At 49.0% G+C, this 18435-nt stretch overlaps 1 protein-coding gene and 1 non-coding gene across 3 annotated transcripts in view; both read left to right on the top strand.

The window, feature by feature from the left end:
• GFOD1 (glucose-fructose oxidoreductase domain containing 1) overlaps positions 1-18435 on the top strand; it is a 115614-nt gene that overhangs the window by 34223 nt on the left and 62956 nt on the right. The gene's annotated exons all lie outside the window — the stretch shown is intronic.
• On the top strand, positions 453-537 carry TRNAR-UCG. The gene has a single exon. It is a non-coding gene; the product is annotated as a tRNA-Arg (tRNA).

Raw genomic sequence — 18435 nt, forward strand, 5'->3', positions numbered from 1 at the left:
CATTCACAGATACTGGGGGTCAGGACTTTATCTTTCACGGAGAGTTGGCCACGGAGGGGAGACGCAACTCAACCCATAAGATTTGGCTAAAAGGGTTTCTGTGCTCACCTTCCGTGGGAGGCCTTGGGAGCACAGGTTGTGGGGTCCGATGGCCTGGTCGAAAGCTGTCACTTACTGTCTGTGTATCTGTAGGCAAGGTGCCTGCCTTGCTCCCGTATCAGTAAAATGGGCAAATTAAAAAAAACAAAACAAAACAAAACACAAATGAATAAAAAGGTTGACGGAGGCAAATAAGTTAATACATATAAAGTTCTTTAGAAAGCAGTTGGCATGTTACCGTCCCCTCACTAAATGTAAGCTGCTATACTGTTATCGCTATCGTTTGACTTGTTTTTTAAAGTTCTGAGGACATCATATCATAAAGGATGCTTTAAAAAGATGAACTGAGGGGCGCCTGGATGGCTCAGTCGGTTGAGCATCTGACTTCGGCTCAGGTCAGGATCATGTGGGTCGTGGGTTCGAGCCCCACTTTGGGCTCTGTGCTGGCAGCTCAGAGCCTGGAGCCTGCTTTGGGTTTTGTGTCTCCCCCTCTCTCTGCAACCCACGCGCCTCCAGCCCCTGCCGCTTGTACTCTTTCTCTCTCAAAAATAAATAAACATTAAAAAAAAAAAAAAGATGCATTGAAAGGAATAAGGATGTTACCATCTGGATTCCTACATGTGTACATCTTCAAATGATCAAATAGTTGTCCCCTGCAGGGAATCTGCAAGGATCCATGGTGTTTTGAATGCAGAAAACAATTTACCTTTGAAACTGGATTTATCCATTTAAGAAACATTTATTCAAACCTTGCCGTGCACAAAGCACTTCATTGGGTGTTCAGGTGAATTGAGAAACGACTAAGGTAATATCTCTGGGTTTTAAGGAGCTCGCAGCCTAGTGAGAGACACAGGCATGCACTGATGTGATCGTAGGCGGTAACAGACCTTGTGCAAAGTGCTGTCCCTGGATTAACCTGTGTATTCACACAATAATCCGGCAAGATAGATACAGGGCCACGGCCCCCAAGCCTCAATGCTGAATCCACAAATAACAACAACAACAGCAACAACAACAACAAAAATCTAAAACCAAAGCAAACAAACACTCCAAAGTCCGAAAACTGAATTTTTTCTTTGGTTTCGTGCAAACTCATTTGATCACAGAGCCGAAGCTGAACTGATGCGAGACAGTTTATTGTTTGATTTCTCTGGCCCGCAGCACGTGAGTGTTCATCTAACACATCTCTCTGTAGAAAAATGCTGGGGGTGATACGTAACATCTAGTAAATGCACTGTATGTTTCTAAGATCTGGGAGACCTAAATTGTATCTGGCTCCAGAGAGTTTGGAAAAAGGACGGTGAGCCTGTATAATTAAATATTGTACAGACAAGGAATACCGAGGTTCAGAGGAGTTAAGCTGTCTGCTCAGATCTCGAAGCTTCGAAGGGAGGAAACTGGCTTTCGGAGCCAGTCCTCTCTGTCCAGGGCTCCAAGCTTGGTCACTGTGTGATTCCCCAGCTGGGGAAGGCTGGGGGGCAGACTTCTTACCTGTCATCTTACGTGTTGGCCCCTGGCATCCCCAGCCTTCATTTCTTTAAACTCCTTTAATCTGGAACATTTCCACAGGCTTTCTTTGTCATAAGAATGAAGAGGCTAACTATACAAGCTTGGGCCAGCCAGTCCTACTGGTATTTATTAAGTCTGTTTCGCTTGTAGGTCACAGAAACCAGCCCCAGGAGTAGACAGAAAGGGGTCGGGGGTGGGTGGGTGAGGTATGATTAGGGTACAGGTCCATGCCTCGGCCTCAGGAGGGATTAGGAGGAGGGGTACAGGGATCCTGAGAGAGTTCTCTTTTTGTCTTCTACCTGGGTTTCCCTGTGTGGCCACTGACTTTCTCTTTCCTAGTCCACACTTAGAAAACAGCTACTACCACCAAAATGCAGCCCTCTAACTCCTCAGAGACGAATCTAGGATCTCTGCAATCTAATCCAAATTCTGCGTCTGTTACCTTTCTGCATGTGAGAATGGAGAATGGGGGCGGGAATGGGGGTCTGGTTAAAGAAAACACAGCATGCAGGGGCCCTCCCTCCCGTGGTGGATTTGAGCAGGATCACTAGTCTTTCTGACCTCAACCTAGCATTCGCTATGTCTTTGGAGTAAACATTCCCTTGACCTTAGCAAGCTGTTTGGCCTTTGGCTGCCCCTGCCCCCAAGCTACTGGCTTCATATTGGAGCCACGATACCGGGACCCGCTTAACACACTACTTGGAGGGCTTTACTGATGACGTCTCAAGCCGCCTACAGAGTGACCCAGTGTTTATCAAGATGCACTAGACTTGACCCTGCATACTCCACGACCTCTTCATGACTCAGCTACTGGTCATTCCTCCCTGATCTCCCCAGGTCCAGTCACAGGGCCAGGCTGCTCCCTAGGCCCAGGCCTCCACGTTGCTGGTCTGTTCCATTCTCTCAGGTCTGGAGGTCATGGCTGAGGGCCATAGACCAGGGCCAGGTCAGTGTCAGGGGCCAGGAGAGTCTGGAAGAGGAAAAGGGGCCTTCAAATCCAGATTTATTCAGGGGCAATCACTGAACCTCCCTATGGATCTCTTTCCTCATCCCGTATCCTGAAGGGAATGTACCAGATGTTCTTTCAGGGGTCTGTTGGTTCTGAGAAATTCTGTGATGTCCGTGAGGGACTCTGGCGGGAGTTGCCGAGCACGCACAAAGAATGAGCATCACAGCTGATAAAAAGGATGTCATACGTGTCAAACCGGGAGGTCCATAAGTGAGAGCCTCTCTAATATCAGGGTAGGTAACCTTACCGAGCACCCTCCCAGGGCAGCTGTGGTCTGGGATTCACATACCTCGGCCCGAGTCTCGGTTTACTTGTGACGCAGGCCCGAGACTGTCCGCCTGAGAAAGGCCTGCTTGCAAGGCTGACCTTTGGCTGTGGCATCTGGGAGCTTGGCTGTAAATAGTTCCCTACACGGATATAAAACTTTCCCTAAGCGATAAGCACGGCTCACTGTGCCTAAACTGTTCGTGCAAAGCGTGTATGATTTATACCGAATGCTTTCCTCCTGGAAGTCCGGAATTTTGGTGCGTTCTGGGCAGGAAGTGCCGACATGACCAGCCTCCAGTAAAAACCCTGGGCACGGGGTCTCCAATGGGCTTCCCTGACAGACAGCAGTTCATGCCTATGGTCACTGGCAGCTGCTGGAGGGATTAAGCATGTCCTGCGTTACTCCCACCGGGAAGGTAGTCTTGGTGACTTGTGCCTGGTTCCCCCAGACTTTGCCCTGTGAGCCTTTTCCCTTTGCTGTTCTCGCTTCCTGTTCTTTCACTGTGAGCAGTCATAGCCTTGGGTATAACTATATGCTGAGTCCTGTTAATCCTCCTCCCAAGCCTGGGTGGGTCTTGGGGACTCTGGGTACTCACGGACTTTGGAGTGTCCCATAAGTAAAGATCAACCCCACACCCCTGTGCCGTTCCCCAGTGCTAATTCATGGCACAGAGTTTACTTAGGGTTTTGTTTTGTTTTGTTTTTGCCTGTTCCAAGAGGAGCGGCAGTTTAGTTAAAATTGTGTCCTGCGTCCCAACGTCCCCCCTAGCCCCACATAGAATCCAGTGAGAGGCCAGAGCATTCGTAGTCCCCGTGTAAAAACTCAGCAAGGAACTCTCCTCGGTTCGGCTTGACATTCCATAATATGGCGTGAATTTTCTGAAACAGTTTGGCTGGCATTCCTTCTCATCAGGGCAACTCTGGTGGCATGCTTCAGGATTCTTGATCAAATGAGGCTACGCATTCTCCAGAGCCAAGTAGCGAAGCCAATGGGTCTTGTGTAAGTTGGAGGAAAAAAAAAAAAAAAAAATGACGGATGGAGGAAGATCATTTGGGAAGAAACGCAAGCAAGGGAAGAAATATAGCAAGAATGCTTTGGGGAAGCGTTCTGTTCCGAAAAAAGTCCTGCCCTGGGGAGGTATAGTCTTGCCCCCTTAGTGGCAAGACCTGGGAGTCTATAAGTAAGTCGTGGAGAACACGACCTGTGTGTCTGGCCGTCAGATCTTTTATGGCCCATGAGGACTCTAATCCCAGTATTTGAGTCTCTACGAAGCTGTCTTCTCTGCTGGCAGTTGGGCTGGGTTGCCTGGGTGGTTGAGTACTTGCTCTCCAAGGCCAGAAGGTCACTGCTCCTACTCCAGCATTTAAAATTAGCCCCTGCTAATGGCTTTGGCTCTCTCTCTGGAGCCGGAGCTGGAGGTCGGCAGCTCCAGAACATCTTCAGGAGGTGGTGCCAGGACCCCGCCCACCGGGGTGCTAGAAGCATGACCCCCAGAGGCCCGTTCTGAGAGTCTGTAGATTTTGTGGCAGTTTAGTGGCATGAGACACTGACCTTACCTGGATGCGGCTTAAGGGCATTTTTCTTCATCCCGGGGAGAGTGGAGGCAAGCCATCGAGTCGCACACGGAGCGTCTGCAGATGACGTAGATATTCTGCCCTTCTTGGCATGTGGGAGGAAGTCTGAGTGTTGCTATGGCATTTGGAAGCTTTCACTTTCTTTTCCAAGTTGTTCAGAGATCCACGTTTGGTGGGCGATGACCCTTTCTGGGGGCCCCTGGGTAGCTAGTTGGTTAAGCGTCCGGCTTTGGCTCGGGTCACGATCTCACAGTTCGTGAGTTCAAGCCCCACGTCGGGCTCTGTGCTGACAACCCAGAGCCTGGAACCTGCTTCAGACTCCCTCTTTCTCTGCCCCTCCCTTGCTCACACTGTCTCTCTCTGTCTCTCAAAAGTAGATAAATGTTAAAAAATGTAAGAATACCCTTTTGAGGGAGGGGGCGGCTAAAATGATGACATGACACAAAAGGGAACTGTGGGCCAGCCCCTATTGCAGAGCGCGTCCTTGGTGCAGATTACTCGGTGTGCGAAGTGCCTTATGGGGGTGGAGGAGACACTTGGGAGAAGAGGCTTCTCCTCTCCCTTCTGGAACTTTCCTTTGGACAGGACAAGGTGGCAACGCCACAGTGCCACCATCACCTGGGAAAAAATGGCGGATGGGTGCTTGCAAAGCAGAAAGGGAAATTAACGGAAAATAGCTGCCTGAGGTGAGCATTCCCCTGTCTACGTTTAGGATGGATCATAGCCAGAGTCAGATGTGGCTAACTACACCGACATTATTAAGGAAGAGGTTTTTGAAGGAGCCATTCAAGCTGACACTTAATCCAGAATCCTCTCCTTTTCCTGCCAGATCGGCTCCCCTTCTTTCTTCCCTGCCTGTGTTCAGGGCGCACACACCAGAGACTTGGAACCATTCTGTGCGTCCCCCTCCCTCGTCCCCCTGAATCCTACCAACCACTGCAGATTTGACCTCCTCCCTTCCTCACTGCTGCCAACGCCTCCCCAGTTCAGGCCCTCAGCATTATCTCTGAGGAAATAATTTCTAGAATAAAAGAACATGCATCTGCCATTTATCCAGGTCCCCCTGCTGCTAACATCTCGTCCCTGTTGTATATGCACTCTTATTTTCTCTCTCCCACATGCACATGTATGCGCACGCACACACACACACACACACACACACACACACACCCGTCTAATCTTTTCCTAACCGTTAGAGGGTGATTTGCATACATCATGGCCTCTAACGCCTATATACTTCCGTGTGTATTTCCTAAGAACGGGACGTTCTGTTACAAGACCACGATGCAGTTATCTCAACTTCCGTGAATTAACCATCCACACGCTGTCTCTCTCCCATCTCCCTTCCATAGCCCAGCTTTGCCACTTGACCCAATAGTGTCTTCGGTAGCCCTTTACCCTTGCCACAGGCACCATGCGGGTCAGACATTGTGTTTACCTGTCGTGTCTCATTAGCATTTTCAAGTTTTTCTCTCTCTCTTATGACATTCACATTTTGGAAGAATACAGTTCCTTTTTTTTTTTTTTTTTTTTTTTTTTAATAGTATGTCGCTCAGTTTGGGTTCGTCTGAGTTTCTTCATGGTCAAATTCAGGTTCTCCTGTTCTCAGGATCCCATGTGGAGATGCACAATGTCTCTGCCCGGCATTGGTGGTGGTAATTTTGATCACCCAGTTCAAGGCATACCTGCTTGCTCCTGTGTCTGTTACTATCTGTTCGGTTGCAATTAACAAGCAGTCTGTGGGGAGACTCTTTGAGACTATTTCTGGCTCACCTTCACAACTGCTCCCTGGGTTTAACATCCATCGATGGCGTTGTACCTCAGCCGGTCTCCGTTAGGATGGCTGCCAAATGATGCTTTGCCAACACCAGCCTCCCCGTCTCTATTCTTTCTTATCTACCCCGCGTCTGTTCAGAACTGGTTCTCGTTCTGTCATCCCCCACGCATCAGGGCTTCCCCTGGCTCTTCTCACTCTTGGGATAAACTTCAAGCCCTCATTGGCTCTGTACGTCTTCATCTTTTACCTCCACCCCCCCCCCCCCCCGTCATTTGCCCTTGTCCTCTCTTCTCTAGGAGCACCTCAAATACACACTGCAGTATACCTCAGTTCCCTTTACTTTCCTGACTGGAATGCCTCCTTCCTGATGACTTTGCCTGGCAAACTCCTTTGCATTAAATTTTTTTTTTTATTTATTAGTTTTGAGAGAGATGGAAAGCATATGAGTGGGGAAGGGGCAGAGAGAGAGGGGGATAGAGGGTCTGAAGCGGGTTCCGTGCTGACAGCAGAGAGCCCGATGCAGGGTTCAAACTCACGGTCTATGAAATCATGACCTGGACCAAAGCGGGATGCTTAATTGACTGCGCCACCCACGTGCCCCACCTTTGCATTTTAAAAAACCCAGGTAGGTTCCCCCAAATCCCTCAAGGGAAGCCTTCTCTTATGCCTTAGGCGAAGGTAAGTTTCTCTCCTCTGGGCTCCCAAGTGACTTGCACCTGCCTCTGTCATAGCACTTACCACAGTACAGTGACATTTACCTCTCTGTGCACCCCCACCGTCATCCCCCTCAAAAAACCCCTAGTTCCTTGGAGGCAACCAGGTCTTACTGAATTCTGGAGTTCCAGCAAGCTCAGTGCCTGACGTGGAGGAGTGGTGTTTCATAAGTTTGTGTCATAATAATGAATTTCTAGGATATGGTCATGGCAATTCTCAAACATAGCGGACTAGAGGATTCTGTCTGTGTCTCTCTTTTTCTAATTTATTAATTTTAAAAAGGCCTTAATTTATTTTTTAAAAACACTCTATTGATGTACGATTGACACATAAAAAGCTATACATATTTAATGTAGGCAACCCAGTGAATTTGGGGGTACGTATACACCTGTGGAGAGATTCTTTTTACGGAGCATTTTTTTTTTTTTCAACGTTTTTTATTTATTTTTGGGACAGAGAGAGACAGAGCATGAACGGGGGAGGGGCAGAGAGAGAGGGAGACACAGAATCGGAAACAGGCTCCAGGCTCCGAGCCATCAGCCCAGAGCCTGACGCGGGGCTCGAACTCACGGACCGCGAGATCGTGACCTGGCTGAAGCCGGACGCTCAACCGACTGCGCCACCCAGGCGCCCCCCAACGACCACATTTTAAGCTGAAGGCCCTATTTCCAAATAAGGTCACGTTCTGAGGTATTCAGGGTTAGGACTCCAACATAAATTTTTTTGGGGGGCGGGGGTGGGTGGGGAAAGGGCACAATTCAACCCATAATGGGAAGGAATCTTAAAGATCCAGGGATTTTCAAGCTATATTTTATGAAACACCAGCTTTTAAAAATGCTCCGTAATGGGGCGCCTGGGTGGCGCAGTCGGTTAAGCGTCCGGCTTCAGCCAGGTCACGATCTCGCGGACCGTGAGTTCGAGCCCCGCGTCAGGCTCTGGGCTGATGGCTCGGAGCCTGGAGCCTGTTTCCGATTCTGTGTCTCCCTCTCTCTCTGCCCCTCCCCCGTTCATGCTCTGTCTCTCTCTGTCCCAAAAATAAAAGCAGTCGAGTCTGCTTGGGGTTCTCTCTCTCCTTCTCTCTCTGTTGCTCCCCTACTTGTTCTCTCTCTCTCTCTCTCTCTCACTCTCTCTCTCTCTCTCTCTCTCTCTCAAAATAAATACACTTTAAAAAACAAAATAAAAAGGAAAAATTTGGAGACAGACACTTGCCCAAGGAGAGCTCCCTGTGAAGACAAAGGCAGAGACTGGAGCGATCCGGAACCAGCCAAGGGTTGCCTGTAAATGGCCAGAAGCAGGAGAGGGGTGTGGAATGGGTTGTCCCTCATGCCCTCAGAGGGAAGCAACCCTGTTGATACCTTGATCTTCAGCTCCCAGCACTGTGAGACCACACATTTCTGCTGCTTGGGTCACCTCATCTGGGGTACTTTGTTATGCAGCCCTAGCAGACTGATACACCTTCCAAGTTAAATCTTTGCTCTTCGATAATGATGGTAACATAGGGATCTGCTTAACATCTAGGAGGGCATACAGGTTCCAAAAAGGGTTCTTAAACATTCCCTTCTAGATTGGGAAATTTTTGCCAAAAAACGTTGACACGTAGAGCGGACGGGCCTAGAATTCAGGAAGCCACTTCAGCTGTAGGCCCTACGAGGTGGGCAGGAAGGGTCTGGTGGGGGTAAGGGACACATTACTACAGGCTGGTAGAAGGAGGGGAGACTCAAATACATGCTTCCAGCATCTAAAAGCTCTCTTTGCTGTCAGCAGGACAGATTGGTGGGATCATGGTGGCCTGCACGTTCTCTCTCAGGATGCCCACGTCCTTGCAAGCCCTCCCTTGCCGTAACTGGCTGCCACCTGCCTAAATGTGTTTGAGGGAGTAGACGCAGCCTGCACATGGGATTCACCACCAGTCTTGGGGGCGTGTCTGCTGACACTGCTTGAGAATGTCACTCCGGGATTAGCAGGTGGCTGCAGCAGGCCTGTTTGGACCTGGCAGACATCCAGCTCCTCCCTGCTTAGCCTTCCTCTCCTGGGGCTGCACGCCCAGGCTTCTCCTGGGCTGACTGTCTTCCAGAAGGATGGTCCTCCCTTTTGACGGTAGCCTCAGGTTTAGAGATCAGGGCCGTGCATTGTTATAACTGATCACCCCACCGGTGGCCCCTACCGTGCTAACAAATACAGATCTCTGTTTCCAAGCTTTGCCCTTGTTCTCTTAGGGCAGCGCAGGAGTGCTGGTTCCTCGGGTTTGATTTTGAAGTGTCAGGTGAAGAGGTCCATGGGGGGTTTCAAAGTGATTTGAGGGTGCCTGGATGGCTCAGTCGGTGAAGCGTCTGACTTCAGCTCAGGTCATGATCTTGCAGTTCATGGGTTCGAGCCCCGTGTCAGGCTCTGTGCTGACAGCTCAGAGCCTGGAGCCTGCTTCGGATTCTGGGTCTCCCTCTCTCTAGACTGCCCCTCCCCCTGCTCATGTTCGTTCTCTCTCTCTCTCTCTCTCTCTCTCTCTCTCTCTCTCTCTCCACCTGCCCCACCCCACCATCTCTCAAAAATGAATAAACGTTAAAAAAATGTTTTTAAAAAGTGATTTCAGGGGCACCTGGGTGGCTCAGTCGGTTAAGCGTCCGACTCTTACTTTCGGCTCAAGTCGTGATCTCACGGTTTTGTGAGTTCGAGCCCCGCATCTGGCTCTGTGCTCACAGTGCAGAGCCTGCTGGGGATTCTCTCTCTCCCTCTCTCTCTGCCCCTCCCCCGTTCATGCTCTGTCTCTCTCTGTTCCAAAAGTAAATAAACGTTTAAAAAAAAAAAAAAAAAGAAAAAAGAAATAAATGCCACTGACCCAGGCGGCTGTTTAAAAACCCACGCCCTGTTGCGTGTTACAGACCCCAGAGCGGCGGCTTTGTTGAACTTGAGTTTCCGGCCTCAGTTAGGATGCCGGCAGTGGGGCTGTGTGTGTTAGGCACGTGGACAAGGTGGCTGGTCCAGACCCCAGCCCGTGGCTCTGTGCTCGCCTCTCGCCCTGCGAGTCCTGGTTAGTCCCTGCCAGCACTGCTCTCCTCCTTTTGCGGCGGAGCAGGCAGAAGCTCTCGCACCTTCCCTCTGCTACCGTGTGTACGTCTCTTCTAATCAAGCCTTCCGCACCTGGCTGCTTCCTTGACGTGATGCCCTATGAAGAGATCAGACCCGCACAGCGGTGTCGAGCCCCAGAGGCTTAGGACGGCGAAGGGTGGGACGTGTGGACTGTGCGACCCAGCGGGACAAGCTCCTGGCTTCTTAAAGATCAGACCTGTGTTTTCTTATGTGTGTGCCTGCTCTAAGCTGCAGCAGTAACATGTCTTCTTACAGAGCACGTTTCTTGGTTCTTTGGAAAGCGAAGCGAGCTTGTTAGCAAGAACGGTGAGGTCAGACCCAGCTGTCCCTCCCTCTGGCTGGTGGCAGGCATCTTCTCTCCATGTCAGAACGGTGGCTTTGCGAGGGAAGAAGCCAGGCATTGCCAAAGGACAAAATCTGTTTGCCTTTGGCCCTGGAAAATGTTAGACAAGAGCTTATTCTCCTGAATTGTTTGAATACTATGGCTAGGCTGCTAGGGGAAAGGTAGGGTTGGATCTTGGTCTCCTTTGAGTAAGGGCTCAGTAGGGGCGCCTGGGGGGCTCAGTGGTTAGGCATCCGACTCTTTTTCTTTTTTTTTTTTTTTTTTTTCAGATTCATTAATTTATTTTTTAATTTACATCCCAGTTAGTTAGCATGTAGCGCAGCAATGATTTCAGGAGTACATTCCTTAATGCCCCTTACCCGTTTAGCCCATCCCCCCTCCCAAGGCATCTGACTCTTGATCTCGGCTCAGGTCACCATCTCACAGTTCTGAGTTCAAGCCCCACAGCGGGTCCTGAGCTGATGGCTCAGAGCCTGCTTGGGATTCTGTCTCTCCTTCTCTCTGCCCCTCCCCAACTTGCATGTGTGCTCTCTCTCTCTCTCTCAAAATAAATAATAGACTTAAAAAAAAAAAGATTAAGGGCTCAGTACAAGTGCAAACATTATTACAGTCATCAAATAGATTATGGCCATGGCAGTGTCTAGATCTTGTTGATATGCATATTAGTTCCTGAATATTCGCATATTAGTATAAGTGAAAAGTGGTGCTCATGGAGCATGAGGAAATCTGGTCCTTTATGGAGACAGGAGTGCGGGCTTGGAATGCTGCCAGACTTCTCCTTTACCAGAATGCTAACGACCTCCCTCCTCCCTCTTCCTCCACTTTGCCTTTTGCCAGAGGCTGAGCTCTGTTTCTTTGCCCGTGTTTAATCCCCTCTACCGTGCACGTAAGCTGGTCTGTTACTGCATTACTGACAATAAATGTGCTGTTGTAGGAAGGCTGGTATTTGTATTATTTATCAAGTTAGGTTTAGGGGATTCACTTGATAATTAGAGGAGGTTGATTTTCTAGTGGAGCTGAGACGATGCAATTCTTTTGCAGGGACTATGAAACTGAAGACGAGTCTAAATTCAAATATCTTCTCCTTTCCTCTTGGCAGGTGTCTCTCTCTGTGGGACCTGTCAGTTCCGTGTGCCGCGTTTCATTAAAAAAAATGTTTTTTAACGTTTATTTATTATTGAGTGATAGAGAGAGACAGAGCGTGAGCAGGGGAGGGGCAGAGAAAGAGGGAGACACAGAATCTGAAACAGGCTCCAGGCTCTGAGCTGTCAGCACAGAGCCCCACACAGGGCTCAAACTCACAAACTGTGAGCTCATGACCTGAGCCGAAGTCTGATGCTTAACCGACTGAGCCACCCAGGCACCCCTGCCGCATTTCATTTTGAAGAGATCGTGTCATTTGCAGTGATCTCAGATTTGCTGTTTCCCCCATAGCTTTTCACCCAAACCCTCACCAGCTCAGAAATCGGGGCAAAGCCCCCATGTGTGCTGTGGCAACAGGAGTGTGTGAGGACACAGGGAGAGCAAATTTCTGTGTTGGTGCTCACGGACCTGCGGGGCTGGAGACTGCCTCAGAATACAGAAAGAAACTTGGGGCCCGAGTGGTTTTAGGGTGCTTGCCTGAGGTCACAGCTAGTTTGGAACAGAAATGGTCAGTAAGATAAGTCTGGTAATTTTCATGACACCATGGCCTTAGTCACTTTTCCATGAACAAGAGCAAACCATTTGAACCCAGGGATGGACAGTGCGGGCACTGGGATGCGTACAGATTCTTACCCTTTCACCTCCCTGCCCGATGAGCTCATATCAAACATGTTTGTACCCCATTTTGCTCCTCATTATTTAAAAAAAATTAAAAAAAAATTTTTTTAACGTTTATTTATTTTTGAGACAGAGGGAGACAGAGCATGAACGGGGGAGGGTCAGAGAGAGAGGGAGACACAGAATGTGAAACAGGCTCCAGGCTCTGAGCAGTCAGCACAGAGCCTGACGTGGGGCTTGAACTCATGGACCGCGAGATCATGACCTGAGCCGAAGTCGGATGCTTAACCGACTGAGCACAGCACTACCTACCCCTAGCTAGTAGGGAGGGCTGGGGGAGGCGAACTTAATGTTAAATGCTCAGGATATCGTGAAATTATATCAGCCTGGGCGGATGTGAATCGTGGAATGAGTTCTCTGCCGCGGTCTGATTACTTGTAGATTAGCAGATGAGATAATCAGTGTGTCTGAATACCCAGGTAGTTGCAGTGGTTCCTGCCTATCCAGCGGGGAGGAACACTAGGGAAGAGAAGTGAGTGGAGGATGTACGGAGGGCGGGACAGACACACACGGGACGGACACACACCAGGCAAAGCTGAAGCACTGAAAGATAACAACATAAGCACTTCTTTTAAAGTATTAGAGGGCTCTGCGTTTCTCAAAATGGGCTACGGATGTTTGGATCATAACCCGAGTGCTGTTTACATTGAAAGCTGTTCTCTGATTTAATAGGAAACATATCTGGTTTTGATTTCTGCAAACATTTGTTAGCAAAATGGCTGCCAGGAGACCCAGCCAGCCCTGGAAGGGGAGAGCGTCTGAGCTCTTGCTTTTCTCGAAGGGAGAGGTGCTGTCCAGGGGCAGGGCTCGGAGCCCGGTCGTCTGCAGATTGACGGATTACAGTCCAGGTGGGCACGGTTCACAAAGAGCTCACATTAACCCTTAAGTTGGCTGCAGGGAGACCTGGGCAGCCTGCGATGGCAGAACTAGTCTCGCTTGGCGTTCCTGTAACAATTATTATCGACTGGCGGGGCCTAATGTTAATTGCAGCAGGGAGGGCTGCAGAGATCAGCAGTTGCCATCCCAGGCTCTGGAATTAGAGAGACCTGGGTCCAGATCCTCCCTCCTCCACGTACTTGCCTTAGCGCAGGGCTTTTCGATCTTGACTGCACCCTAGAGTCACCCAGGTTGATTTTAAAACTCTGGGTGCCCAGGCTACACCCTAGAGCAAGCCTATAAGAATCTCTGGGGGTGGAACACAGGCACGGGTATTTTTTTTAAAGAATTCGTCTTCTCCCTTCACAGTGGATAACCACGCTGAGAACGACTGTTGATGGAAGACCGTGGAGTTTAGGAGTTCGGTAGCTGTGTTCCCTCATCTGTCAAATGGGGATGATGTTTTCTAACATAGATGGTCCCTGTGAAGGTAGAAGGAGGTAATACGTGCCACGTGCTTAGTGCAGGGCCCAGCACATAGTAAGTGCTCGATAAACGACACCCAACTTTACAAGCTCAGCTTCTTTACGTGCAAAAGAAGCAAACTAACAAAACCCTCCTGAAATGCAGAACTGGTGTTATTTCTCGGGTCCAAGGCTCTGGATAAGAGTTGGTGCATTGGAGACAGACAGACTGACAGCCTCCGAGCCTGCAGCTGTGCTGTAGAGGAGAGCTGGGCATCAGAGCCCCTTCTGGGTCGGGCCCGCACGGGGCAGTGGTGCTGACGTTGTCTGACTTTCTCAGACTTGTCGGCACGCCCAAATCCATTTGAAATCTCAGGGATTCGTCATCACCATTTTTAAAATTTTCAATTGTTTATTCTTTGACCCTCCCTCTCATTTGCCTCGGCATTACAATAGCTGCTTAAAACTCGAGCCTGTTGCAGTGTTTGACAAGGGGCCAGTCTCCAGAGAATCAAATGTGAGTGAAGGTTGAATAGTATGTCTCTACCCTCCTACCCAGCACATCTGGAACAGTTAAGTCCCGAGGGCTGTGACTGCAGGGAGGACGTCTCCAGAAGTCAAGAATGCAAATGGGCCCCTGTTTCTGTGATTGTACTCTCACTCCCTGATATAAAATCATGTCCACCTCTGGAATATTAGTCGGTGTCTGTATCGCCCTCTTAAACATCAATTAGAAAAAATTCACGCATCGTGTCTGGGTTAACAATTCTCTGGGAACATTATCAGCTAGTACCCTCACCAGAGTACCGGCTGTGACACAGATTCGCTGGTTCGGGGGGTTTTACTGACACCTGCTTGGGGCCAGATGTTCACCCCTGTGCCGGGCCGCGTTTGGGACAGTGCAATGCCGAGGGCTCGCTTCTGGAGGGAAATAGAGAGTTGATAGCACTGCACTGAGGTCATGAGGACATGCGGCGTGCATGAAGTCCTGACCTCAGGAGGTCTGGGTGAGGATCCTAGGTCAGGACTTGGCCACTGAACCTCAGTTTTTCTTCATTTGTAAGATGGGGACAACGGTGCCTGTATTGCAGGGTGGTCGGCGGTAAAGCTTAGAAATAATACAAATCATACGAATGTCAAGTCCATAAATGCTCAGCGACGTAGATTAATATATGAATGTTATATGTAATATGTGCAAAATATGTCATGTATAATGTTATATAATTAATATTAATGTCTTTTCCGGGGAGGGACGGATCATCGTGTCTTAAAATGAAAACTTTTCTCTGTTCGTGTTTGGGAAGGCAAAATTTTATGTTCATAGACGGCACCGTATTTTCTCAGGCTTGGGAACCGGTCATGGCCTACAAGATCTGTTAAGAGTCTGTATGATTATAAGTGATTTTCTTTGTCAAGAAGATAACTTGCATCCTCGGTTCCTCCACGTTTTCATTGCTCTTGCCTTCCCCGTCGAAATAACGGTCTCTTCTGCTCCTTCTTACATAAACGCGCCGTGCCCAGCTTCTTTATTCTAGGTTTCACTAGGATGGGCGCGTCGGTGGTGGAGGTGGGGGTGAGGGGGGCATCCGGGTGGGGGTGAGGGGGGCATCCAGAATAGATCTACAGAATCACACATTGGAGTAGAGGTGAAGGCTTATTAACTCACCACATGCCCTTTGAGGCTTTCAGAGTTCTCTGTACCTAGGATGACTCACCCCTTTGATCACGTCACGTTGTCACTCGGCATTTAAGGATCTTCTCTATTAAGCTAAACCGATGAGATGACACACGGAAGAGCATCCACAGAAGGCTCAGCACGTGGTTTGCGTGGCTCGGGGGTCTCTCCGTCTCCACATGTATGTGTTTTCTTCCTCCTCTTCCTCTCATGCATCTTAAACATCGATAACCCTGGAGCCCAGCCCAGCACAGACCTAATGGATTTTTGTTGAATGAAGGGGAGGGGGAGTGTCTTTTCTTCCCCAGATTCAAGTGCACCAGCAATTGGTCCTGTCCAGGGGGCAGCGGCTTGTCACCAGACGCAAGCAGGGACTGCCAAAGGTCGTGATCAGTATTTTAGCCTGTGGGGTATTCCCCGCCGTACATCCACCTGTTACGTGATAGCTGGGGAGTCTGTTGTGTTCAGCGAGCCGACTGAGAGAGATCAGGACTAAAAGGGCATCTGTACTTTTAACGTTTATTTGTTTTCGAGAGAGAGAGAGAGAGACAGAGTGTGAACAGAGGAGGGGCAGAGAGAGAGAGAAAGGGACACGCAGAATCCGAAGCAGGCTCCAGGCTCCGAGCTGTCAGCACAGAGCCCGACGCGGGGCTCGAATTCTTGAACTGTGAGATCATGACCTGAGCCGAAGTCGGACGTTTAACCGAGCCACCCAGGCACCCCTAGGAAGGACGTTTTCAAAGCTAAACCTTCAGTGGGGCTTGGTGTCTCACTGTGGGAACTCAAAAGTGGATTAAGGTCAAGGGAGAAGTAGCAGAAATCCCACTTTCTTGCATTTTCTTGGGTTTTTTTTCCTAAACCCCTGGCTCTGAGGCCGGAACTCTTTAACGCTGCCTTCACTGAGACCCATTGCCTTTGGGTCGGGCTCCCCCTTTCTCTCATACCTTACTCATGAGAGCACCTTTTGGCTTTGAAAGTGACTTTAGGAGGAAAGCAAAAAGCCCTCCTGGCAAGGCAGACCTGTTACTTGGCCACAAGACATCCAGGGCCACTGAGGCTCATGCTGTTGGACCTCCAGCCAAGCCCAGTGTCTGGCCCCAGATACAGTTCTGTGTTGAGTTTTTGCATGAACACAGTGCCTTTGAGTGAATGTCACCTTAAATGACCCTGCTTTGTATTTCTCAGGCTAGCCAAGCCTTTTATGGGAGAAACCTGATAGCCCGTCAATATTTTCCTGATTTATAGATGGAGAAAATAAAGCCATGCAGTGATTGAGTACATGCCCAACAATGCAGCAATAGCAACGTTCAAGTCACACCTACCCTTCACCCCTGCAATTCCCTTCACGTCTGGGGATTCGTTTACCTATTTTGGCATAACTGTTTATTACAGCCTGAGTTATAATGTTGAATAGCTGGAAACATCCTAAGTGTATATGTGTAGGGGAATGGGTTGTGTGAATTGTGCTATATTAATACGATATAATATACAGCAAGTAGAACCAGAATTTAGATACATATCCACGGATATGGAAAGATCTCCCAAGATTTTAGGTGAAAAGTGAAGGTGTGAAATAGCATGTATAGCATGCTCCCATTTAGGTTAATTATTTTAAAAAGATAAATATTCTAGGAGGCTATACAAGCAACTGTTCATAATCGTTTGGGGAAGAGACAGGGATCGGTGAGGGAAAACTTATTTTCATTTTATATCCTGTAGTGTCAGATTTGTTTTATTTTTTTTTAACGTCCCTATTTTGTTTTCATTTTAAAATTAAATTTTGTTTGGGGCGCCTGGGTGGCTCAGTCGGTTAAGCGTCCCACTTCGGCTCAAGTCACCATCTCACGTTCCGTGAGTTCGAGCCCCGCGTCGGGCTCTGTGCTGACAGCTCAGAGCCTGGAGCCTGCTTCGGATTCTGTCTCCTTCTCTCTCTGCCCCTTCCCCACTTACACTCTGTTTCTCTGTCTCTCTCTCTCTCTCTCTCTCTCTCTCTCTCAAAAATAAACATTAAAAATAATTTTTGTTTACTTCCAAAATTTAATTTTTCAACACTTGTTTCATTTGTGTGTGTGTGTGTGTGTGTGTGTGTGTATTTTTTTTTTGTACAGGAAGTACATGCGTGTGATTCAAATTTCAAACGTTCCAAAGAATAAACCACGAACTGTTAATCTCCCTCTCTCTCCACCCCATGGAGAGGCTTGCATGATCAGGCAAGGGAGGGGCAGAGAGAGGGGGAGAAAATCACAAGCAGACTCCATGCTCAGCCTGGAGCCCGACGTGGGGCTCGACCTCACGAACCGTGAGATCATGGCCTGAGCCGATATCAAGAGTTGGACACTTAACCGACCGAGCCACCCAGGCACCCCTGATATTAGCATTCTGATCACACAGGGAAACATGAACACAAGCTGACATCCCCTCTGTCATACTCTCCACCGCCCAACTACTATATTTATAATACTGGGTTTTTAGAAGAAAGCTAGTTGGGGAAGACACTAAATTTTTCTCAGCCTGTTAGCCATGGATAAAAGGCAAGAGTTGAGAATCCCAGGCTAGCCCATTTCTGAGGGCCTGCCCTTTGTCCACAGGAAGGACAATGAACCCCTGTTGTGAACACCCGTTGTTGAGTTTGGACCGAGTCTGAGTCCTAGGCAAGGCATGTGGCGGGTACCAGCCAGTACAGAGATAGCTCAGCAGTCTAACAACTGCTTGGTGTGCTGGAGGCACCTGGGCAGACCCATCCGGAGATGTGGTACCCAAGACAGTCGCAGGCTTTGCTCTCTTGGAGATTATTGGTCTAGTGGAGGAAAGCACACAGTCGGTTATTTAATTACAGTTATAGTATGAGACGTGACAAGAAACAAGAGCATACACTAGGGGTCTGGGGGAGGCCATTAGCAAAGCAAGTCTTGTTGGCAAGGAGAGGATGGGTAGGAGGGTGGAGAATGGGGAGCAAGCAGCATTCCAGGTGGAGGGAACACCAGGTGCCAAGGCTTCACGCGATAACTTTCTCACGATATGCAAGCAAAGGATGTAGAGAACCACAGCCATCACTTTTTTTTTTAATGTTTATTCCTTTTTGAGAGAGAGTGTGTGGGCGGGGGGGGGCAGAGAGAGAGAGAGAGAGAGAGAGAGAGAGAGAGAGAAAGAATATCCCAAGCAGGCTCTGTGCTGTCAGCACAGAGCCCAACGCGGGGCTCGAACTCACGAACCGTGAGATCA

This window comes from Lynx canadensis, chromosome B2 (genome assembly GCF_007474595.2).
Source record: "Lynx canadensis isolate LIC74 chromosome B2, mLynCan4.pri.v2, whole genome shotgun sequence".
NCBI lineage: Eukaryota > Metazoa > Chordata > Mammalia > Carnivora > Felidae > Lynx > Lynx canadensis.